Here is a 26,258-nt window from a genome sequence, read left to right on the forward strand (position 1 = left end):
TTTTTTTTTTTAAATGTTTTTTTTCTTTCTACTGCTAATTAATTAATTATTTGATCTGGTCACTAATTAAATTTTAGATCTATGAAATGTGAGAAAACAGTAAAAAAGAAAAATGCATTTTTTATTCACAAACAAAAAGTGTACAATATCCTGAGGTTATTATAACAATATTAACATGGAAGCAATTTCATGGTGAATTATCAAAACTGTTTGCTACTTGGCTGCACAGTGGAGTAGTGGTTAGCACTTTCACCTTGCAGCTAGAAGATCCCCAGTTCACGTCCTGGCCTTCCCAGGATCTTTCTGCATGGAGTTTACATGTTCTCCCTGTGCATGCATGGGTTTTCTCTGGTTTCCTCCCGCAGTCCAAAACATGCTGAGGTTAACTGATTATTCTAAAATGCCCATAGGTGTGAATGGGAGTGTGATTGTTTGTATATGTAGCCCTGCGACAGACTGGGTGTCCCCTGCCTTCGCCTTAAGTCAGCTGGGATAGACTCCAACCCCCACGACCCTAATGAGGATTAAGCGGTGTGAAGATAATGGATAGATGGATATTTGATACTTTTGGCTCAAGGTTTCTATTTGGTAGGTTCAAAACTATGTGTTTGAGCTCATGTGATACATGTTAACATATTACTGGGTACAATCTAAATTCACACACTGTTATTTCACTATAAAGTTTGTGTCGATTTTTCTCAATAGTGTTGCTAAAGGCCACATAATGAAAGAAGTTTCTCTTTATGAAATGTTTTCTGTTTTTCCTCCAACAATGTATCTGTTCTTCCCGCTGCTTACAAAGAGGAGACATTGCGTTTGAACTCCACCTTGTTAAAATACTGTCTGTGTGAACACTGTAATGTCAACTTTGAAATAAGTAAACAGCGTGTTTCTGTTTAATGATAATGTGAAACTGAGGATTTCATAGTGTAGATGCTTTTATACACATCTCACACAGTGCCGTTTCTTTGATATCTTCTGTCTGTTTCTACCAACTGCATAAAAAAAAAAAACACAGCCTATGGTTCCTCCTTAGCAAACAGCTTTATGACTCCATAAACGTCTCTCAGAAAGAGATCTTTAGCATCATCTGCTGTTTTCTGTGAGAAGCACAGGGACTCTGTCTAATCCTATTCAGTGAGGTCAGTGTGACTCAGACATCTGTCAAAGTAGGGGAGTAAATGGGATAATGGGCTGACAGTGCAGCTTTAGAGATGTGAGTGGGTGGGAAAGGTGAAAGGGGAGCAGCTCCATGTATGAATACTTTTGACAATATAGCCTTTCCATGACAAGCATTCAGACTTTGGACAGTAGGAAAATCGTGTGTAAATAATAAAATGAATGACAGCTGAACTGCATTTAGTGGCTACAGCTTTATGCTCCCGGTATCATTCATGCTGGCTCACTGTCATACGGTCATGGCCTGCTGGGGCACATCAACAGAGCACAGACACATCAGTAGTGATGCCTGCGTTTTGCTGACCATTACAAGGCTGATACAGCTTTCAGCCTTAGTGGAAGAGAATGCGTGTACACTTCCTAATTCAAAAAGGTTCCAAATGCATCATTCACTAGCCATTAATATCCAATTATTAAAACAGAAATAACAGAAATGCTGGTAACACATTAGTACCATAGTAGTATGCAATATACAGAGTATATACATATACAGTATGTATAGCAATGCATAATGTATTGTAGTACATTCATCTTCTGTAGGTTCCATATTACATACAATGCCACTTCGGATATACACTACCAGTCAAAAGTTTGGACACACCTTCTCATTTAATGTTTTTTCTTTATTTTCATGACTATTTACATTGTAGATTCTCACTGAAAGCATCAAAACTAATAATGAACACATATGGAATATTGTAGTAGACAAAAAGTGTGAAAGAAGACAAAACATGTTTTATATTTTAGATTCTTCAAAATAGCCACCATTTGCTTTGAGTACTGCTTTGTACACTCTTGGCATTCTCTGGATGAGCTTCATGAGGTAGTCACCTGACACGGTTTTCACTTCACAGCTGTGCCTTGTCAAGGTTAATTAGTGGAATTTCTTGCCTTCTTAATGGGGTTGGGACCATCAGTTGAGTTGTGCAGAAGTCAGGTTGTACACAGTTGACAGTCCTATCTGACAACTGTTAGAATCCATATTATGGCAAAAACCAATCAACTAAGTAAAGAGAAACGACAGTCCATCATTACTTTAAGAACTGAAGGTCTGTCAGTCCGGAAAATTGCAAAAACTTTGAATGTATCCCCAAGTGCAGTTGTAAAAACCATCAAGCCTCCATAGTCACCTGACATAAACCCAGTCCAGATGGTTTGGGATGAGATGGACCACAGAGTGAAGGCAAAAGGGCCAACAAGTGCTCAGCATCTCTGGGAACTCCTTCAAGATGGTTGGAAAACCACGTCAGGTGACTACCTCATGAAGCTCATTCAGAGGATGCCAAGAGTGTGCAAAGCAGTGATCAAAGCAAAGGGTGGCTATTTTGAAGAATCTAAAATATAAAACACGTTTTGTCTTATTTCATGCACAACACTGCACTAATATTCACATATAATATGAAAATCAATTTTTATCATCATCTCATTTCATTCTTCCTCCACTAATGTTCAGTTAAAGTAATAACACATACTATGACAATATGTATTTTGCAGAATGTTAAGAAAACGTGGTGCTTAAATGTTCAGTTTGGGTCCATTCGAAATTATTAGATATTTTAATATTTTCCAATTTGTAGTTTGACATTTCAGCCACAAGATGGCAGTGGGCTGTGCTGATTTGTTCTAGCCCTGCTGAAGTCATGTTTAGGGCTTTATGTGGAATATTTTATTTACTATAATAAACAGGAATAAGAATAAGCAGAACTTTGCCATCACATTCTGTTGTAACCTCGATTTTTTAACATGTGGCTGATTTAACTCACAAAAGGCAGCAGGGGCTAGTTAAATTGGAAATGTATTGTTTGGGTGTTTGCCAAAGCAGCTTTCTTTTTATAAGCCTCTTAACTTGATCAGTTTCATTGCCATGTGTAACAAGTTTGAAAACCATAATTATTCCAGAAACCGCAGTAATACAATACATTTAAGACGGATGTCGTAAAAATGTTGCAGCAGTATTAGACTATAAAGTTCAGCTTCTAAAACTCCTCAAAGCCTGGAGACACAATAACTCTTTAAAATATTTTGTAGTGGAACATTTAAGTGCGAGACAAATACATTTTGTGTTTTATTCTTTTAATGACATAAGCAAAACAATAAATCCAGACTTATTTCAGGAAATCCAAATCCTAAAAGTAATTCAAGGGTCTATTCACTTAATTAAATGTGTTCTTGCAAGACAGAAAAAAAGAAATGTAACTGATGTAGATTTGAATTACAAAGAGCATCAGCCTAATATTATGCATAATTTAAATTCAAATTTCTGTTTTAGTTGATTTAAAAATGTATTCAGTTTGAGGTAACTCAGTAATATAGGCTTGATAAGATAAATTTTCTTCACCTTCTGTTCAGGATTTCATGTCCCTCATCTGTCTTAACATGCCTGGACATTTTCAGATGGTTACAACTGGCAATTGAAAATAGCTTTGATTGCAGAGGAAAAACTATTTCACTTAACTCAGTGTAGCTTGCTGGCTTATCTACTCTCAGATGTACACCGCTTTGATAAATGAAATTGTAGAATTATAGAATTGAACATAATTTCATTAGAAGTGGCCATAACTCAGTTTGATTTGTTGATCCCAAACATCATTTTTTAAGGAGTGTACCTGGATACAATTGTTTTTTTCTTTGTCTTTATTTTTCTAGATACATTGTTGCATCAACCTAATATTATGTGCAATTCAAATTAAATTTTCTGCATTAGTTGGTGTAAAAATGAATTCAGATTGAGGTAACTCAATAGAAATGTTTTTTTAAGCTCATTTTTTTTCACCTTGAGTTCAGAAGTTCATGTCCCTCTTCTGTCTGAACATGCCGGGACATTTTCAATTTTCAATTTTCACATTCAATGTAGCTTGTTGGTTGAACATAATTTCTTTAGAAGTTGTCATAACTACATTTTTAAATTTTTGGTTGGTTCCAAACATGACTTTTTTTTCAGTGCATCTGGATACAACTGTCTTTTTGTACAATCGTTATTTATTCATCTGAATACATTGTTGCCTAATAAACAGCATAATTCCAGCTGAAATGTTTAAAGCCACGATCAAACCCACCTTCCATGGCCACAGTCAGCACATGCTACAGGGGGATTTGCGCTGAGGCTCCAGTGGGCAGGAGGCAGCGCTCTGCGGCTGATTCCTGCTTTATGAAGCCATGATTGGACAGAGTGAGTCACGTTGTCCGTGAAGCTGTCAGTCTGATGCTGCACCATTGTTCCCCGAACAGCAGGAAGGAGTGCTTGTTTAAGCTCTGCTGTATGCGACAGCGGTGCCGGTCAGTCAGTCCGGTGCTACTCGGGGTCCGGTACCGGTTTATTTATTTTTTTTATCGCTCCCACACTGGAGAAAAAAAAAACGCGACATGGTTTAAGGGGGGAAACTGTGAAGTCCACTGAGAGAGGGGCGTCATTGACTGACTGGATACTGATGATAGTAACGAAATGAATGGTGAGTATGACCAATCATAGGTGATAGGCCGAATGTATTTAAACACGTATGTTAGATGAAAAGACAGGCCTGTTATAATTGTTTGTGTTTAAAATCTTATGCGTAAATTTACATTTTCCCATTTATTTGCTGCTGTTTTGTTACCTCAGTACGCGGATTGTCCCTGAATGGTCCATTTGTTAAACTACACTGTGCATCACACCTCAGCAGTCACTCTGCTCAGGACAAGTTTTTTTTTTTGTTTGTTTTTTTAAAAAATATCTCTGAGCTATTTTCAGTTGTTTTTGCTCACTTTGTGCACAAAAGGTTCAATATTCATATATGGAACAGACTCAGAGCCAGTTTGGACCATTCACGTTGGAGCTCCCATCCCTTTGTGCATCATTTTTGAGGGCACACATGTGTGTCATGCAGTTCTGCTGGTATATGGCCAACTGGCCTCTCATGCAGACCACTAGGAGAAGACAGTCTAGCTCCCTGCAGAGCCAAGTGCAGAGCAGTTAGAGGAGGCAGAAGAGGGCTGTTTCTCCCCCCAGCTCCCCCCTTTCCCTCCCGGGGATACCCCCACCTCCCCTCTATCCCCCCCTTCAGCTATAAAGGAAAGAGTGGCTCACAAAGAGATTTAGATAAAGCTGTGTCAATCATTCATATGTCAGTGCTGAAATGGCAAAGTTTCCGTGACAAAGCCTGCTGTTGTGATAGCAACAAATATTCCAGAGTAAATACTTTGTATCCATCTTATTTTGTATCTACAAACAGTGTAAATCATATTTCTTAAAGGCGCATTTTGCATGATCTCTTTATAAATGGTACAGTTGTCATGCTGTCAGTTTATTTTACATTGGCTGCACAGATAAATATTGTGTATGTTTCTCTTCTTTATTCCTCACAGGGCCGAACTGGGTCGTTACAGTGTAACATATTCATCCTAAGGTAAGACTAAATCTTCATCATGCTTAGTCTTTACATGCATTAATGTATTGTTTCATGCCTACGAGATTGATGGTGTTCAAAGCTCACACAACTGTTGCTGCGCTGCCACAAAAGACCCTCGGATAACAAGATATGATGTGATGTTGATGCAGACAGCAGTGTTTAGTCAATACAGACAGCTGCGCTATTCTCACTGGATTATACTAGAGAGATGCCTCTGATATCACAATGATGAAAAGAGGACATATTCTTTCTACAATATGTCATATTATATGTTTGATATTTGCTTTTTGTCTGTAAACCACCAGTGTTACAAAAATGAGAAAACACAGAACTCAACGTATGTTCATGGCACAGAAGACATATAGATGAGCTTTTTTACTGCCTATCAAACCATGTAGTTCTAAGGCATTTATGTCTACACATATATCCTCGTGTGAACTGCTGGATGTGAATGTGGCAGCATCGTTATCCAGTGCTGTCTTCTTTATTGTTCCTCTTTTGTCAGGAAAAAGGCAGTCCAACGGTCCATAGTTGTCTGCATGCACTTCAACATGCAACCATGCACGCACACAGTCACACAATCATTTCCATATTTGTGGTTGAGATCTGAGAGGTGAGGAGTTGGGCTGAATGAATGTGTGTGTGTGTGTGTGTGTGTGTGTGTGTGTGTGTGTGTGTGTGTGTGTGTGTGTGTGTGTTTGGACAGTGCAGCCTCTCATTTTCTATGTATTTTTCCTCCTCAATCCATCTGCTTCCTCAATCTATCAGCACCCAGTCCTCAGAGGAGCCGAATTTAATTAGTACATGTGGCACAGAGTTAAAGGACATTGAAACATTAAGTAGATGTATTTACTTGTGAAAAGCGGCATCATTAAGCTGGCTTATTTGAATAAGTGATTCAGCCATGCTGGTATTACATACTGTAACGCAGATGGCTAAAGCTTGATAACAGTAAGTGTAGTCCATTAAAGATTCACAGGAGAGGTGTTATGGCTTAGCAGCACTGAGGAGAGTCTCTCTGCAGGAGGCTGATGTGGGTGAGTTGTCTGCACACAAAGGTCCACGTGCGCAGATAAAACTGTGTTGTTCCCTTTCATGAGGGGACAACAGGAATTCACGGCTTTAAGCTTAACTTGGAGGTTCAGAGAGACTGAGAGTGAGTTGAGGTCAGATTGGAAGCACTGCAGAGGACTAACTGGTTTGTGATTTTTTACTGTACATTTGTGAGGCAAGTAATAAAAAATATGCCGGAGTGGTAGTAGTTCTTGTGATGTTCAGTACAGTGGGTTTTAATACACCTGGTTTGATGTCTTACCTCATGTATGGGATAAGTCAAGGACTGTTTTTAAATGAAATGTACAATTCCCTTGGTGTATTTTCCGTCACTAAAATGTATCCAAAAATGCCAGAAATAGAACTTGATAGTGAAGTGTAAAGAATAATTCTGCTGTTTGAGAAAACCACCCCTATTTCACTCCCCAAGCAGGCTACATTTCTAAATGTAAAATATTGAACCATAGGAATTACACTGAAAAAAGAAGGGAAGTTTACATACACACAGAAGTATGTTGGTTCAGCTCATTTGCAGTTTAAGAGCACTGTTAGTTCCTCATGTTTTTACCCCAGTGACCATGCAGAAATAGGATATAAAGATTGTCCACATTAGCAGGATGCCATACTATCATGACAGACGATGCAGCGATTCACAGATGATAACATTTCAAGACATATATTTGTTTGCTGCAATACTGAATCAGTGTGTGTGAGTATTATTGTTATAATTCAGTTTTAATAATGTGTCATTTCAATTAATTTGCCCTTTCCCCCACTTTGTGTGCGCTCTCCCTCTTAGTTCCTTCTTCTTCACTGCAGGTTGATAAACTTCACTTCACATTACCCTCATTCATCTGATAAATGCCACCACAAGTAGTCACAAAGTAGTGACTGTAGTAACTCAAATTGATTTGGGAATCTGTTTAGAACGTCTGCAGGTTTTAATAAAATGCTCACTATTTGTCGCTAGTGTATTGATAAGAGAATGTGACATTATATTGCCCAATTGACATGTTTCAGGAATATCATAATAAAAAGATTCTCTTCAAGGGTAAATTAAATTGTGTTTTCAGTTGAAACGCAGAAATTTTTCTTATTATTTAGCAAAAGACCATCGAATAACAGGCTGGTAAATGAATACAGCATTGCTGATCATGCAGCATTTTCTAGTTTTATATACACTGTTTTTGTTAACCTCTTAACAAGAACAATAAGCGGTTTGGTACTCAATAACTCTGCCTTCCACATTCCATATTCAATGGTCATTTTCCTTAATTGTTACTGTATATTTTAATTGACGCTTCTTCTAACAAACACAAAATTAACATTGCAGCATCAGTGAAGTATACAGCAGGATTAGAGTGTGAACTAATATCAACCTTTTAGATTACGTAGCTGCTTTGTGTGTCTCAGCAGGGCTCATGGTTCCAATTTAGAAGCTTTTGATGTGACTCTTTTTGTGTCTTTGGCTCCTTCCTGGCTGAGCTATGCCGGGCTTTCACGGTTCAGGATTGCACTCTCTTGAGATGTTGCCATGACACCTATTTGGAATCTTTTGTCTGCTGCCAGCAAATCAAATGTCAAGAAAAGAAGACATATTTTCCCGGCTTAATGAGTTTCATTTGTCGGTGCATGGTAAAGCATTACTTAAATGCTCCATACAGCTAAAGTAAGTGCAGCCATTAAGACAAAATTAAGTGATTTTATAATTGTTTGTTTTCTTTGCAATCGCTGTAGAGGGTACATTTTGATTTTGATTTCACGTAATTGAAGTGCATGTTATTGTGCGACTTGTTAATTCATCGAGGCTGCCATTTTGACCGTGTAGCTTTTGTAAAAGCGATAATATACATCAGGAATTTTTTGTTTAAAAAGGTGAAATGAATGATTCTCTATATGAAGTACTTATAAGGTCAGAGTTAAAGTGTAAAAATCTGAATTATAGGCTTCTTTAAACATTTAAAATCTCTTTTCTCTGGCAGCTTCTTCCCATAAGTGGCAGAGTCCAACATAAAAACAAAACAGTCTGCAAAAATAAATGACAGATACATTAGGTCCACTGTTCCCTCTAAGCTGCGCGCGTGCGCAATTGCGCACTGCTGATACGGTCTCCGCGCACAGAAAATCTGCGTGCACAGAAAAAAAAATCCAACCTAAATTGTAAATAAAATAAACACATAACATTTCATTCTGTGCTATTTTTCAGTGTGAGTCAGTGAGTGACCGGTGACTGGCTGCTGCAGCCAATGATGCGATTCACATACGTATTTACCATAGACCAGGGCTATTCAATTAAAAATTGACTTGGGACGGATTTTCAGACTAAGAACATGAGCTGGGCCGGATGTTTTTAGCAGACAGTGAGCAAAGTTAACCATTTAAAATAAACACAAACAGATAAGATAACAAACCCACTGGATGTTTACTAACGTATTGCCACATCCAAAAGGACATAAACACAATAGAAGAGCAGTACTTAAACTAAACCTGTGCTGAAATACTGCTTCTTTAAATGTTACATTTCAAACACACAACTTCAACACATTTTGATAGGTAAATATAAGCACGTTAAGGTGCATATGAACATAAAAACTAAATGCCGATTAGAAACACCATCTTTTGTTTTGGTCACACCTCAAAGTGCATTAAAAAGTAACTTGCTTAACAGTAACTTTTCAGAACTTGAGACATTTTTCTTCTTTTGAAATAACAAAAAACAGAGTTTGTCCCTGTCCATATTTGGTCTCATCTGAGACAGTCACAGCTTCAGTGCATATAATCAAAAAAATAAACAGTAGGCACAGTGATAGTTACTATCCCTTTGAAACGAAATAAAGCTGACATCAAAGTGCACAATAAAGTGATACTAAGTGAAATAACTGTCAAAACAAAATGTCTTTCTTAAATATTAAACTTATAATAAGTGAACAGAAAATAGTCACATAAATACATAAAACTACCTTTAGTGTCTGCTACAGCACGCTGCTTTGTTGCACTTACCATGTCTCGAAGACATCTGTGGCGAGAATGTTTGACGTGTCAGACCTGTTTGATAGCAGATGTCACACTCGTCTTAACTTTATCGTCCGTTAAAACTTCATCCACGACAGCCAACATGCAGTCCTTCACAGTTTCTGAGTCTGTCAACGGCCTCTTTTTCGTGGCCCTTTCCTGAGCTGTGCAGGTCCGCTTCATTGTAGTACAGCTCCGGTTGTAAGATGCAGTCAAACTCTGAATTATAGCCGCTCTCTCATGACATCCCTCAGGAAAGTTTGTCCGAAACGCGGCATGTTTTTCAATGTGGTGTCTTCGGACATTATAATCTTTCAGCGCTGCAAAGCACTCGTTGCAGAGTAAACGCATTGGTTTGGCGTTCGGACTTGGTGGTAAATAAATAAATACTTGTCAGTCCACGCAGGATTAAACCGACGGTTTTCCTCGCCGATTTGTCGTTTCAGGATAGAAAAAGACATGCTGCTATTTTCGCCTGTTTAGAACTGCTAATGATAACTTTTCAAACGCGTCTCCTCAACGCAAGGCATTGTGGGTTAGTTGCTAGGTTACGGTAAGTGTTGCATTCAATGTTTGCAATAATGTTGGAATTTTTGTAAGAACTTGTGAGTGTTACTGAAAGATGCTTTTTCTGTTTTTCTCGGACCCAATTCCCAATCACTCGGCAGTTGCTTTAGGGCCACTCGAGGGTTGCTTTCGGGCCGCATGTGGCCCGCGGGCCGCTAATTGAATAGGGCTGCCATAGACTGTATATAATGGTATTTACGCAGCTAATCAACGTCCTGCGTCCTTATGTGTAGCCACCGTTGTTCTCATAGATATGAATGAGTAGATAGGACACGCCCCTTTGAACTGCGTGCTACAGCGAGGCTAAGCTAGTGGAGGCAAAGTTTCAGTGCATTCCGTTGATGTAGACGGCGTGAAAACGGAAACAAGAAGTATGCCGGCTCACTGTGCTGCATACAATAACACACTGCGTCGTACGATTGAGACAAGGAAACTTGGAATGACTTTTCATAGGTAAGAATAGTTTTTGGCTCTTTTTTCATTATGAAATCTTGTTGAGAGCTTCCAGTCTATGAGAGCTAACTAGTTAGCCACTAGCAAAACGCTAAGGCGAGCTAGCAGCTTGACAACCAAATACCAGACGATTAATAGTAGCTGTAGTATAGTTGTACAAGCAGTAGTAGTAATACTAGAAGTACAAGCAGCAGTAGTAGTATAAACAGCTGTTAGAGTCGTAGAAGTAGTATCAGCATTTGTAATAGTATTACAAATTGTAGTAGCAGTGCCAGTATCAGCAGCAGTAGTGTGTACTACCACTACTACTAGTAGAAGTTATATTGCTATTACTACCACCAATACTACCAATAGTAGTTATAAAGCCTAACTCATATATATCCAGATTACCATCGATGTTCTTCCTCCAAACCCGTTTTATGATTGGGATTACAGGCAGTTCTTTAGGACTGCTCTCAAATAATTGAAATGTTACTGAACAAGGTTATACTTATCAAATTAAATAGCTCTGGTCTCCAGTATATTGGCGAATTCGGTTATTTGTACTTAATTTATTAGCATGATTTCTTTTTTAATATGTTGTGTACAGACTTACTTACTTTGTCTACTTTTCTTACTCCATGTAGGTTTCTCAGAGACTATGGGTTGAGGAGGAATTGGAAGTTTGTCGGCCTAGACCTGGTGTCATTCCATCAGTGTTAAACTTCCCGGCTCACCTTTGAAGAGTATGTGCCAGAAAGACCACGACCAAGCAGCCTTGAGATCTTAGACAGCGTCTCCCTGAGGTGGGTGTCGACGGTGTTCACAGTCAGGTCTGTGGTAATCCTGTCAAAAAACAAAACAGAAAAAAATCTAGATTATAAATCAACATGTAACCAAAGCACTCTGTGTATAACGCCATAGTATAGGATTTAGTTCAGAAAATGTCAAAGTATAGTATGCTTTACTCAAGAATAACATAGTATGGCCTGTAGTTCATAGTACAGCATGTTGGCAAGAAAAAAAACAAAACATAGATTATTATGTGGTTCAAAAAGCGCAAAATGATAGGATGTTGCCTAAAATTGTCATGTATGATATGTGGTTCAAAAAATGTCATAGTGCAGTATATTGTCAAAATAGTATGTAATTCAAGAAAACATCAGAGTATAATATGTCATCTAAAAAATGCCATAGAATAATATTTCATTGCACAAGTAAAAGTATAGTAACTTTTAAAACTGTTCAAATTCTTATAATATGTTGCTAAAAAACAAAAAAAACTAAAACAAAAAAAACGTCAGTAATATGTCAATTAAAAAAGCCTATAGTATAGCATGTCGCCCAACAAACATCATAGTATAGCATGTCGCTCTAAAAACGTCAGAGTATAGCCTTTAGTCCACAGCTGTCAGTAGGTGAGGAGCAACACAAAAACAGTCCAAACGCTGGTTTCCAGAGGGTTAGACGAGAATTTATTTGAAAGAGTAAGTTTACAACAACACAACATGTGAGGGGGTTAAAAGCAAATGGGTGTTAGTAAAATAAAAATAAATAAACAGAACTAAAAGTAAACTTCATGTTGACATTGATGGGCATTCCAACCAGGATCAAAGTAAAAGATAATCAATACGAAAAAAAACTCTTCCTGTTCACCTCTTAAAACCCAAGAACACACCGCAGTAGCACCCTAAACCAAAACTACCATTGGGTTTCCTGTTTTCCTTTCTGAATAATTCAAAGGTCCCTCTCTATCTCCCCACACATCCACCAACCACTGGAACACATCTCCAAAGTTCTGCTGGGCCAGCTCAGCTTCCCCTCAGAAGAAGTGCCGCCACCTGCCAGATGAAGGAGCCTTTTGAGAGGCAGCTGGCATCGTGATTGGACTGTACTTTGGTCTGTTCTAATCCAGCTTCAGCTCCAGAGACGGCAGGCGGGACGAGTCAACGGAGGCCGGGTGGACGAAGGCATGCAGCTGAGTACAATCCAGAAAACAACAGAGGAGGAGTGCAGCAGCCCAGAGCCAGAACAGAGTAGCATCGTATGTCTCTTAGAAAACATCATAGTATAGCCTTTGGTATGAAAAAACGGCACAATATACATCGTATATTGTACAAATAACAAGTCAAAGGAAAGAGACATACATTGTAGAATTGTAGTAATTGTGGACTGACTGATTTACTGATTATCAGTATTTTATTTTTTACTGATTTACAGTAATAAATACATTTAAAAATGGCGCTACTTTGGCTCTGAACCTTTATCTACCTGTGGTCGCTCTGTCTTCTGGAGTGATGTGATTGGTTATACGTCACGAATAAAACTCCTTTAACTTAACATCTGTAAACAAAACAAAAACATATCAACAAAGTTTTCTGTTAGAGTTTGTGTTCTTCTAAGTTTAACTCCAAGATTTTAAATACTTTCATTTACTGCAAATGAATATCTACTCCAGATGTCTCACTGATAATCATTATCAGCCCTAAAAACCCACAAAACACCCCTCTATACTTAACTACACTTAGTACAGTCCGGTTTCCCCTTCTATAAATCTGCTTGGAATCTTCCACTTCCTGTTTGTCAAAGTGGCCTTCTACCTGGACAGGTTTTGTTGGAGCTCATGCAACAAACATTTTGGGTAACTGCACTTTAATATGGATGGATGACACTGAATTAGAGTCTGTTTTAATGAGACTGAGTTAAGATGTGTAGCTCTGTCATTAAATAGGAAATTATTTCTCAGAATTCACAGAGAAATGTCTGAAATGTTTGCTAGCTTAGCGTCCCACATGTTCTTTGGCTCAGCTAAAGCTAACTCTCTCCAACTTCTGGATCTCTTGAGTTGCTTGTTGTTAAAATATCTTGCTAGAAGTGCTGAAGCTCAGAAAGTCTGAGATGTTTGTTCAAAATAAGCTCATTCTCAAGTCTTATCTGAACTGTCCTCTTTTGTTTGAACTTTCCCTAAACTTAGGAGTTAATGACAGAGCAGCACATCCAGACTCAGTCTCATTTATGTAGAGATTATACTTCAGTGTCATTCATTGATGTTAAAGTGCAGTTTTTCAAATGTTTGTTGCACATGCTCCCAACCAAACCAGTCCAGGTGGAAGACGATGTGAAGAGAAAGCTCCAGAGGATGAATATCACACATTTATATTGGAAATAAACGTCCCTTAACTAGACATTGTCATGCAAAAGTTGGATTTCCCTTTAATGATTTTCAAATCTTTGTTGTTGCTGTTTTGTTGATGTTTGTTTCTAAATGTTTTTTGACACTCTGCCGCAAAGATTAAAACCTTCTGCGGCTCACAAGCTGCAACAATTCACACATTGTCAACTATCTTTCTGACTAAACTAAGATAAAAAGTGAAAAACTGCCTGATTCCTGCATCATGAATGTAAATCTTTTTGGTTTTTATGACAGTAAACTGAATATATTTGGGTTTGACATTTTATAAACCAAGACAAGAAATGAATTACTGGAGAAAACAATCAATTGATTAATGGACAAAGAAAATGTGTTTTCCAACATATATGGCTGAATTACTCCAACATTACAAGATACATACAATTTGAATTCAATTTTATTTATATAACGCCAAATACAGGTCAAATTGTCTCAAGACACTTTATTTTTATATTTTTTGTCATATTTAAAATATGACAAAGTAAGAAATTTAAACCTCTTGACTAATCCAATTTATTTGGTTTTTAAGAGACTAATGGACAACTAAAATAACTTTCTCCACTAAAACTAATAAACATGAGGTCAAATAGAAGGAACAGTTTTAAATACTGCTGTCCCACGATGACAAGAATAAAGTTTGTCAACAAAAACTAAATCTGCTGGTGGATTCCATTAAAGTCCTAATAAATGATAATAAAGTGTGATACTAAAGGTTTGTGGTGCTAAAAATGTCAATGTAAAGATATCAAGTTGAACATCTGGATGTAGGTTGATAAAAGTTGACCTTCTTTCATTTCTCTGGAGCCGACTCCATGGATTTTATGGATGGTGGTTAAAGACCTGCTCTTCTAGTCGTCTTCCTTCTAGTCGCTGTAAAAAGTCAGTCCATCCTGGCCGACTTCAACACCTCTTCATGAAAACTTGTTCTGCCTCCGACCTCATGGAAACTCAGGAAAACCTGTCGAGACTCGAAGAACTCGTGGAGACTCGAAGAACTCGTCGGGCAAGGTGTGGTGGGCGGTGGGGGGAGGTGGGGGAGTAGAGGGAGGAGGCCGCCACCCACCTCCCCGCCTACTCTCCGCCCTGACTCCACCCAGACTCCGCCTTGGCTCCACCTGTGTGGTCACTTGGAAACTACGATGACAAAGGGACGACGAAATTACTTTTTTTCATCTGATCTGTAGCTCAGTGAGTTAAGGATTTGCCTATGGAGCTGCAGGTCGCTGGTTCAAGACCAGACACTTATTAAATTTTATCAAAATCCTGACAAAGACAAAGAAAGAAAAAGGCCGGTGGTGGGTCTTGAACCTGCGACCTTCCAGTTGGTAGTCTGTCTTCTTATCCCCTGAGCTACTCGCTCAGATACTGATTCTTCTTTTTTTTGCACATTTATCATCTATTTTTTGTTGTTTTCGAGTTTTTTTTTAACTCGTGTCTCGTCTCGACCGTTTTTCTCAGGAGGTTGGGCTTCAGCCTTTGTGCTGGAGGGTGGAACCCTCAGTTCCAAGACTTTCCAAAGCCTCCACACCTCCCGAGTCCTCAGGACCTGAGCTTTCAGACAGTCTGAGGGCTGAAATTTTCTAAGTCCAACAGTCCAACAAGTCCAACTCTGTTTGATTTAACTTTCAGACAGTCCAAGGACTGATATCTTCTAAGTTCCTGAGTAGTTCTCTGTTAGTTTGAACCTTCAGACAGTCTGAGGACTGAAATTTTAAAAGTTTCTCAGTACTTCTCTGTTAGTTTGAACTTTCTGGTTAACAGAAGCCTTAAAACTTGTGACCATGAGTCTTGATTTCACATTTAGACCATCAATCTGAGTTCTTCTCAGACCTTCACCTGTGGGATTTTTAGAAATCCTCAACAAACTTTGATTCTCTTCACTGGACAGTAAAGTTTGTGGAGATCAGAAGGTAACATTAGTTTGATAAATGCCTTCAACTACTAGTAGACTTTATCTGGAAAGCAGTTTTCTGAAATGAGTTCTTAGTAAATCTATCCACAATCAAACCAAGAACATAGAAAGAGGAAATGTTTGAAGAAACAACTTGATGTTTTCGTTTCAGACTAGAAAACACTTTTAAGACTTTTATCTGTTTTTGCTCTTTTTGATCATTTTATTGTCTCTTCTGTTTAATTTGATCTTCTAAAGTCTAACTGGTGTCTTTTCAAATGTTTTGTCTTTAGTTTAATTCTTCTTAAATGTTTAGTTTTGCTCTTTTCTCACCTTTAATTCTTTTCTAATGTCTGATTTGATTTCCAAATGTTTTGTCTTTTTAATGTTTGTTTTTTTCAAATGTTTTATCGGCTTGTTTGAGTTTCTTTTTCTTTCCCAATATTTAATGTTTCGATTAAATCTTAAGGTTTAACGTTCTGTTTAACATCATTTAATTGTATTTAATGTTTAACTATATTAAAAAGACAAAATATTGAATGAGATAATTCAACAAGATACAATACATGTAAGTATGAAATTAAACAAAATTTTTAAAATACAAATATTAAAAATTACAGATTTAAAAAAATACAACAAGAAGAATATTAAACATTTAAAAAATACAATTTGACAAGAAGAACATTAAACATTTAAAAAAATACTTTTTAATAATAAAACTTTTAAAAAATTTTATTGTATTAAAGGCTTTTTTCCTTTGATTTCATTGCTTTTTGTTATGTAGTTTATTTCTTTAATCTTCTTTTTCTGTCAGGATTTTAACCCCAACCTTACAAATGAAATAAACCCTTAAATCACCATGAAAATACTTCTGTTGTCACAATCATGAGTTAGTCAATTATTCAGTTTATCAATTCAACTTTATTTGTTTAGCACCTTTCACACAGATGACAAAACTAAACAAGCAAAGAGAAAAAAAACTATGCTAAAACAATGATTAAAACTCCAAAAAAAAAAAACAAAAAACCATTTAACATCGTAATAAAATCTGTTGTGTCCAGGGGATGGAGGGAGTTTATCGAAGTCTTCTTGGGCTCACATAGTAAATCATTTAAAATATAAACTTGATACTCAATCTAAGGAAACTGCAGTGCGACAGAAGAACCAACAATAGCTCCTGTTTTCTCCTTTAATGAGTCCACTCTTCTTGTGCTTTCAGACCAAAGAACTACAGACTCTTCACAAGCTGCTCAAACTCTTGGTACAGGACCTCACCACACGGGTCAAGAAGATTTCCGTCTCATTTCTACTCTGAAGCTCACCTTCTCCTGCTCAAACTGCTGACAAATGTTTCTGCTGCTCTAAAGTCTGCTCTCCAGAACTTCCTAAAACTCTCAAAGTCTCTTCTGCTACAGGTTGCTTTGTAGAACTGTTCCAGAAAACCTCACTAAACCACATGGAGGGGCCTCAAGATAGTCGTCCAAATGAAACCATACAAAAACCAAACTAGCACAACCCAAACGCTAAAGTCTCCTGCAGCCTACCAGAGAAGCTCTGAGAACAGAGAATCAGGACAGGAACTCTTACCTTCTGGACAACCAACGTGGGTTCACAAACAAGAATACAGAATGTGTCTGGCCAAAAACCTCTAAAGACTCACTACAGCCAAGATAAAGACAACTCAGCTGCATCAAATCCACTAATCACTGCACACATTAGCACCATGTGCTAACTGTGGCTAAAGAACCACATTTACCAAGACAACTATCCAGTACAAAGCCCTAAAACACACCAAGAAGCACATTAAACTGTGTTTTACTGCTGGAAGCTGCAAGCCAACGCCTAAAGAACAAATTAAAGCAACGGAGCCAAACCCAGTTCAGTGGTGAACAGAAGCAGAGGAAATGTTTGGCTGCAGCTAAATAAAGCAGGAAGACACTGAGCTGCTCAGGTGTTCCTGATAACACCAAGCAGCCACCTGGACAGCCAATAGGAACACAGCTTCCTGGAAGTCCAGAGGGCTGGGTTAGTGAAGGAAATTTAATTTAAATTTGAAGCAGAAAGTTAACAAAGAAAGTTGAAAACCACCTTCTGATACCTGAAATCTCTGCGTTTTCACACAAACAACGACTGAACATGTCAAACTGGTTCCATAGTAGAACCATCATTATAAAAATGTCATAGTATGGTGTGTTGCTCAAAAAACATTAGGACCCGGCTGTCAGGGGACAAACATGTAAGAAACATGAGAACAGAGAGAACCCAACCAGTAGGTCACAGTTTATCATCCCCCAGTCATCTCCTGAAGTCCATATGGTGAGAGACATCAGTATCTGGTTGTTAATTTACCAGAGGATGCTTATAATCATGCTGATGTGGTCTGTACTCTACAGTATTTTAGTGACTCAATAAATGCCTAAGTTGTTTTTTTTTTTAAATGCTTTTTAGTTTTTAATAAACATTTAACAGCCTATATGTAATCAATAAATGGCCTTTGCCTATCTTAAGAAAAATTCACTCAGAACTCTGATATGTTAACAGTACTAAATAAATCACTAAATACATGCATACACACAAAAATAAGTTAACACATTAACTGTGTTTAGATAAGATTTAGATTAAAAAAAAGTTGTTTTATGTTTTTGCAGAATCCAGTATTGCTCACTGGTTGGTCATTACATTTTGTTAGTTTGATTTCACGGTTTAAAATGATGCCACCTCTTTTCAGACAGAACCTGTGATAATAAAACTATACAAAAATTTTAGTTCCGTGTTAATAAAGCACTTGAAGCTTTAAGTATGGCTAAATGCTTTTTTCAAAATTAAATATATCACTCCTTAGGTGGTAGTGGCCCCAAGTTCAGTAAAGTTGGAAAGGTATTCACAGATTCAGACTTCCAGCATCAATAACTCATTAGATATAGGTTGTCAAAACATAAACGGTGCCTCTTTCCCATTGTTGCAAGGCAGACAATGTGCTACAAGCCCAGTTTTATCAAAAGTAGCTGTCTTTCAAGCTACAGGAATAACATTGGTGTCTATGGAGTGAACAGGGTCCATCTGCAATTTGCAAAACCGCTACAACAGTAAAGAGAGACAAATATTCAATAACTTCACTCTTATACATTGTAGTGTCACTAAAATCACTGCAGCCTTCAACTGGCTCCTGTTGACAAAGTGTTTTAACAGAAATGTAAATGCTGTAATTTGATTCTTTTAATGAACCATGTAACTTGAATGGATGTGATGCTGGTGTGACCACAGTGCACACGTCTGATGTTGCTCACAGTGGTCCAAGGGACGCTCAGGGAGTTTGTGTGTTTGCTCAGACTCATGAAAAATTACAGGGAACATTGATTAGGTCAACTGCTTTGCATGTGGTTTCACACTCTGGTGAAGATCTTTGTAACCAAAAGCAGAGATAATGAATTTTGGGCAATGGATATTAGTGTGTAGATGATGGATCTTTTTGATTTTAGCACAGTTAAACCAAATGATTTCATCGCTCATATGCTTTTTAATAAAGCAAAAGAGATTAATCAGAAAAACAGCAATAAAACTGAACACAATTGCTGTTGTCAATGGATCCCAGCATAATTTATTTTAATGAAAGAATTGTAATCCAGTTTTTAATTTTTACTGGTACTACCGACGTTTAATAGTATGTATTTGAATTATACAAAGGGTAGTATAAAAATTAATGCCATTTTGCATAAACAGACTTAGGTAACAATTAGCCCAATATTGCCTATTTCACACACAATTCTTAATCACTGCATATATCACAACTTTGCAATCTCAATTCATTTTCTCACAATCAGAGAGGGCTGATATCACAGTCAGGGAAGCATTAAAATATCTTCATGGAATTTAAAATCGTAGCCAACAACACCTTGAATAGCACTGCTTAAGTCAGGTGTGTGTCCTGGATAACAATTTACATAGATTCCTATCAGGAGCTACTTTGTGTCACTTGTGTTTTTTATATCACTCTAATTTACCATATGCTCTAATCGCATGCAAAGCTGGCCTACTTCACCGTTTTTCTCAGATAACAGTGCGAATGTTTTGCATATAAAAAATTATTCAAGATCTCAACATGATACTGGCTATATATAAATGATAAGGCTTGTCTGCAGAATATGAACTCCACATCCCACAGCTTTCCCAGCCTGTGTGAAAGATAAAAGCAGCCCTGTCTCTATGAAATGCTTTGGCAGCTCTGTTTCTGCCAGCAAACCGGCTTTTGCGAACTTTCAGGTGGCATGGGAAAATATAGTCATAAATAAAATATAGAGCCATGAATAATTTAGGGGAGCATTGTGATTGACATGAGGGTGAGAGTACCTGATTATGCCTCCACGGTGTGAGGCTTGAATTACGGCAAATCAAAACATCAGTCTGAATGTGGAGCTCCTTCGTTCGTGCTTGTCTGCTGCGGTGTATTTTGATCACTGCTTGTAAAAACACAGACAGATGAGATGCTGGATGAAATGTCCTCTTAAAGATTACGCTTCGATTTGAGCGTGCAGCCCTGTTTCGGCAAAATCGCTGCTAATTCTGCTCGCTGTGGAAGAGGAAACGCGCAGTCTTGGCAGGAGTCAAACAAGTTCACATTCTCGTAGCTCACAACAAGTTTTTGCCAGAATATTCTCACCAATAATTTCCCGCACCACAGTTATACCCCACTCATTCATAAGACTTACAGAGATCTCTCAGCTCTTCGTGTGTTATTAAGATGCTACAGTTAAAGTGGTGCATGTAGCGACGGAGTGGACCCATGTGGTTAATCAGGCCTCCTCTATTGTTCTGTGAGGAGGAAGAGCAGATCAATGCTTCCCAGCACTGGGCTGTTACTGTAGCTGCAGAAGAGAGAGGCTGCAGCAGGCATCACCAGGATGCAGCTCCTCCGTGTGCTGAGTGCTGAACAGTGGGCTACACTCCCTCCCCCCTTCCCCCCTTCCCCCCCCCTCTCTTCTCTTACCCCCCCTCCACCCCCCTTTCATGTGTGTGGAGCAGATCTGTCTGCAGCCCCAGGCAAGTGCAAGTTAACAAATGTACGGAGCGCATGTGAAGTCTCATTTGCATAAATCTGTAGATGTCGCAACGTTTCTTTAAATGGATTCCTTTGTGTTTAATTGGCGAATGTCCCCCCCCCTCCCCCCGTGGTGCACGTTCTTGTGTAATTATTTCAAACCTGACGGAGAACGGAGGTGACTGTATTTGACAATTATTTGTATTATTTGTCCATCTCAGTGATACCGTTTTCTCGCTTCTCTATACTGCTTAAGCTCAACAGCAGCATTTGCACATTTAAAATAGCTGCATGATCTTTTCTCCTGCTGCCTTTTATGTATTGTACAATTTTTCTTTTTGTACAAACGAGTCATTCCCCTTTGATTTTATCCATCCGTTGCATTAATTTATATTTAGTGTGTGGTCCCTGAGACTATGCACCCTCCAGAGACAAAATGCAAATGACTGTGTTTATTAAATTACCCCTGAACATCATGGTAGCACATACAGACTAAGGAGGATGCCCCTCTGACCTCTCACAAAACACGTTCTACAGTGGCCTTTTTCATGTATAATTTAGGAATCTGCCTCACCCTTTTCTACAAAATAGTGTCAATGAATATATAAGCAGTGTGTTTGTGTTCTCTCGGTGGCAGGGATCCTCCACTGACATCATCTGTAGCTGTATAATCATCCAGGCCACAGCCTCTCCTCAGGGGAGTCCAGCTGAGACCTAGTCTCTCTCCCTGCCAAGCTTTCCCTCTCTCTTTCAAGGTTGCCGTTTATGGCTGCGTGTGACACCAGTGATGGATGAGTTCGAACACAATCTCAGACTGCATGGCTGCCTGGCTGAGGATCTTTTGTGGTTTCAGGGTTTGTCTTTGCTCTGCGATCCCATCAATTGGTTCTAGCGGAATGCACCCTCAGACACACAGAGTCTACTGCAGTGAAAAAACAAATGTTTCTCATATTAAAAAAGAAAGAAAGAATTAACAAAGAGATCTGCCAAGCCATCTGGTCTGTATAAATGTGTACTTCATCACTGTGGAAACACTAGTAGTCTGTGATGCGACCAGCCATATTGAATGACATGGGCATTTGGCAGACACAGACAGAACATGGAAGCAAATTAGCAAATTTTCCTACAGTCTATGTCAATCCTATATCATGTTATATCAATATCATATCATTTAACGGTGACTCCAAGATGAGTCTGTGGGTATTCTTTGAGGAACAGTATTTTCTTAGTTTCATTAGTTTGTTCATACTGTGTTTATACCTAGCTATTCTTTATCTGGGCATCTCACTAGAGTTTCTGGCTGCCTGACTAGTTTAATCTTTAATGGCCTTTTTGGTCTCCACCATCTCCTAAGAAAAAAAAATCTGGGTCCTCATCCTGCTAAATCCTTAACGTTCTCCGCTGGTAACTGTTTACTTTGGCTCTCTGCTGTTTCCCGCTGGGCAGGTGGCGTGTGCTTGGCTTGTCTGAGTCAAGCCCTCAGGAACAGCACTGAGTGTCACAAACCCGCCCAAGTTATGCTTCGTATAATTAGAATTTGATCCATTAATTCCAATAAAACTTGGAAAGTCCAGAAGAGGCATCTCAGTACTCCGTTTCATGCCATTGATGTGTGTGGGAAGCCAACAGAAATTCAGTTTGATCAGCCAGAGGAAATCTCTCTGTAGGCTCAAAAACACGAAAGCTCACCAAAGCCTCAAAAGCTTTTGTGCCCAGTGAGCAGCTTTTATAGGAATGAATGGGGCACCATCTTGGATTTTGGTTTTCTTTCCCTTTTTTTTGATTTTTGATTTTTTTTATATGTATAAATTCTTCCTTTGTCTGAGCTTGCTCACTGGAGTTAACTGCTTACAGTTACATCGGCATGAGATTCAATCATACAGGGTGTCAGTCACCCAAAACAATAAGCTTAAAGGAGCTGCAGAATTGGAGTGTTTAGATGCCATTTGATGCATTTTTAGTGTGACCCTGATGATCTTTTTCTCACATTAACCATATGGGTATGGTAGCGACAATATGTCTTGCAAATACACAGTATGAACTTAGCAGAAGAGTCCTGTCTGTTTCCATGGATTTTACTGCAGTATGATTAAAGTAATGGTGATGTATCATGGATCTGCCTTTCTGGTTGTACAGTTTCTCATTTGTCCGTTGCTGCTTGTTGCAGGCATTTATTATTAACTGGGGCCCCTTCATGAACTTCTAGGTGAGCTTGTGCAGAATTGTGTTGTTATTTGGTATTAATGTGGATCTTTTTTTAGGTTGACCTCGGGGAATATTTTCTGTTACCCAAGAGCTTGCCAGCTCGCATGTAGATGCTTGGAGTATTTGCCTGCCTCAACTGATGTTTGGTGATGGTGGCTGATAATTGAATTCCAGTCAGAAACTGTTTCCTAGTTGCATACTAAGATTTGAGACTTCCAGCCAGTGTCTATGATTTCAGGAGGCATCTCTGGCTTTCTGTTTGCAAGGCACTGAGATGTTAGTGCTGTGAGTAGTTCAGGCCTCTGCACCACACAGCAGCGGAGGCATCAGATCCTGGCAAAGGCACGCTTGCATAGCTGATGTGATGATGCATTTCTGTGTCAGTATCAACTTTAGTAGAGAAAAAACACTTGTGGGATCTGGTACAGTCCATCTACCCACTGTATTTATGACCTGTCCACATATATTTAATGTCTCTGTGTACAGTGGTTGCACTGCAGAGCTTCTTCTGAATGACAGCAGATGGCATTCAGATCTGAAAAGTCCAGCTGATGGAGACCCTTGGTCTTGAACCTAATAGGTTGGAGAAGCTGCCATCTGGTCTATATGGTATTTGATCGTACTGTGAAATAGCTGTGTTGGGTGTTAAGACGGATAACGGCTGTGATAAAGGTGATAAACAAGGTGGGTGCAATGATTCATCCTTGATTCACTGCATTTCCTTCCATTAAAGGTTGTGATTCATGGCCACTGCTGCTAAAAAGTTGCTGCTATGTTGTCGTGAAGCCAGACAGTTCAAAACCGAATGTTTTAGTGAGATCACTGAAGACTTTATGTAATGATTTGCATTTTAACTCAACACATGCTCACTGTGGTCCTGTGTCACTAATGTTGTCTGAAGAACTCTGACAAAAGCCATTTTCCTTTGGCAGTTTTAAACAGTAGGCGCCTGTTAGGACACGTTATATTTTACAGTTCTTTTTTTTTTGTCTCCTATAGTCGAAGTTTTATGCAAATGACACCAATTAGAGTATGGCTAAATAAATGGAATTAGATTATTTCTAAACCTTTTCCTTGTTTATTTTTGCCTGCTGTCTTCAATTTCCTTCATGAGATAAGAAAGCCTCTTGAAGTCAGAGCAAATATAGGTCATCATCACTGGTGCAATGGTGTAACAAATGCCATCTCTCCAGCTTATGTTTTGCATTTTTATATAATAGGCCAGCATATACTCTATGTGAGGTGCTAATGGGTAAATCATTAAAGGAATGCAGATAAGGTTGTCTAATAACACATTTCATCAAAGGTTCTGGAGGAAATTGGACAAAACTGAGGAATGTACTGTTTATGTATTATCATAATGCATTATCCTTATAGTTTAAGTCACATTTTTTATCAGTAATATAATAATCAAATTCATTTCTATTTAAAGCTCAATTTTGACATTTGAAGAGTAAAGGGCAGTAGGACAGGGTGGTCAGGTTGTTTTTGCTCCTGTTTTAATTAAACTATATCAATGCACTTTAACATGTTTTCATATATTTGATAGCAGAGAAGCATTGTACCAGAATTCTTCAATGATTTTATATAGCCTATGTTTAACGTCTTATTCATGGGTGAATATTGCTTTTTATTTACAAACGTTAAACCTACTAAATTAGAAGCAGTGTACATTGTTTAGTATGGCAGACGAACTTTTGCCTAGGAACATTTCCATAAATATCAAAAGCGTAAATGTCGTTTATTTAAATTCATGTCAAATATGAAAATTTCAACAGCAAACTGTTCAAAACACACAGGATGTCTGTTTATGCCACTGAGATGTCATTTTGCTGAAGTTAAGACAGAGATCTAGTTGGTAGCTTTGCCTGGTAGCCAAGAACAAGACACCAGATCCAGCAGGCACAGATCATTGTTGCTCATGCTCCCACCTATTAGAATGACTAAGCTGTCGTCAGTGATTTTTTTCAGGATCTTTTAGTACAGAGGGAGAAAAACATCCACTGTGACATGAATAAACATGCGTCTTTTTGAAATCAGGACATCAGCCTTTTCATTAGTCTGATCAGTTTGATCAGATCACAATATGCAGTTAGGTAACAGTGATACAGTAATCCAGACTTTACTGAGTAGCTGTATTTATGATTTTGTAAACTCTTGGTGAACATTATGTTAGAGGTACATAGACAGGATGAGCAAAGACTTAGAAGCACTTTCTGTTGGAGTGCTAACTTACTAGACTGTGTTAGACTGAACAGATCCTCCTGTTTTTGTGTCTGTATCTGTTTACTGCTGCAGTTGTGTTAAAATGCTTGCTTGTCTTCTTCGGTCCTTCTGATTCAGCCATAATGGCCAACTGTAATGTTTGAGTGCTCAGCAGAGTCTGTTAGAGTACCGTCAGTACTCTTCCACTGGCTTCCTGTGTGCAGACCACATATTTTATAGGAGATACTTCAACAACCAAAGTCATTCTAAAAGGAATATAAACCATGACCTATGACCACTAATACTCCACTATCACCTTCACTAAATTTATCAGTGTAGCCTGTTTAGTAGAAATGCAGCTCAAAATTGCTTCACAGTAAAGTAGCATCATCAAAAATGATGAAATACAGACAGCAAGAACAATAAGGAAATATTTCCCTCATAAAATGCTCGGCAGTGACTTCGCTTCACCCTGGAGTGATTTTGCTATAAAAGCTGTTTAAATTTATGGTGAAGTTTAAAGGTTCATGACCAGCTGAACTTATTTCTTTTTTTCTGATGTGTGTTACTGGCTTGATGATGTTATAAGAGAGAGGTGGTATGAGGACAATGCTCCAGAGATATAGTGCAGTGCTGTGAGGCAGAGGTTCAGCGAGGACACTGGTGAGGATGCAGGACACTGCAGGGCCCAAAAACATTTGTTTTCTTTAAGCTGCATTGACGAAGCCACACAAATCGTTTCTAGTAACATTGTCAATATCAGAAACTGCATAAACTAACTTGCACTTAAATCCTTAAATAGCTTATACGTAAATTTGTTTTTCATTTAAGAACTACAAAAAATGCAAATGTAGTGTTGCTAATAATCAAACAAAACATTTTTTCCACCAGAAGTTTACCCGTTTTGTCACATTTTGTTTTTTTTAGAATATATATGATACAGTTTTATTCCTACTACATTATCTGCTGTCTTTGTGCCCAGAAATTGCCACGTGTTTGTAATGACAGTAATACTGCACTGGCTATCAGAAAATAAGTCTGCTGGCTTAAAGCTGTCCTGTAAGAGGAAGTGCAGGACCTTTTATGTTGATATACGATCCAATT

At 38.3% G+C, this 26,258-nt stretch overlaps 1 protein-coding gene across 2 annotated transcripts in view; it reads left to right on the forward strand.

Annotated features, from left to right (window-relative positions):
• The first annotated feature begins 4,377 nt into the window (after positions 1-4,377).
• The window catches only part of csrnp3 (cysteine-serine-rich nuclear protein 3), a 33,082-nt gene continuing 11,201 nt past the window's right edge, over positions 4,378-26,258 (forward strand). Inside the window, exons 1-3 of one of the 2 annotated variants that reach the window (XM_055015235.1) lie at positions 4,378-4,628; positions 5,521-5,561; positions 11,276-11,434. The gene's annotated coding sequence lies outside the window, so the exon portion shown is untranslated. The remainder of the gene's footprint in view (positions 4,629-5,520; positions 5,562-11,275; positions 11,435-26,258) is intronic. The other variant, XM_023284909.3, reaches the window with a different exon arrangement.

This window comes from Amphiprion ocellaris, chromosome 11 (genome assembly GCF_022539595.1).
Source record: "Amphiprion ocellaris isolate individual 3 ecotype Okinawa chromosome 11, ASM2253959v1, whole genome shotgun sequence".
In the NCBI taxonomy this organism is placed as follows: domain Eukaryota; kingdom Metazoa; phylum Chordata; class Actinopteri; family Pomacentridae; genus Amphiprion; species Amphiprion ocellaris.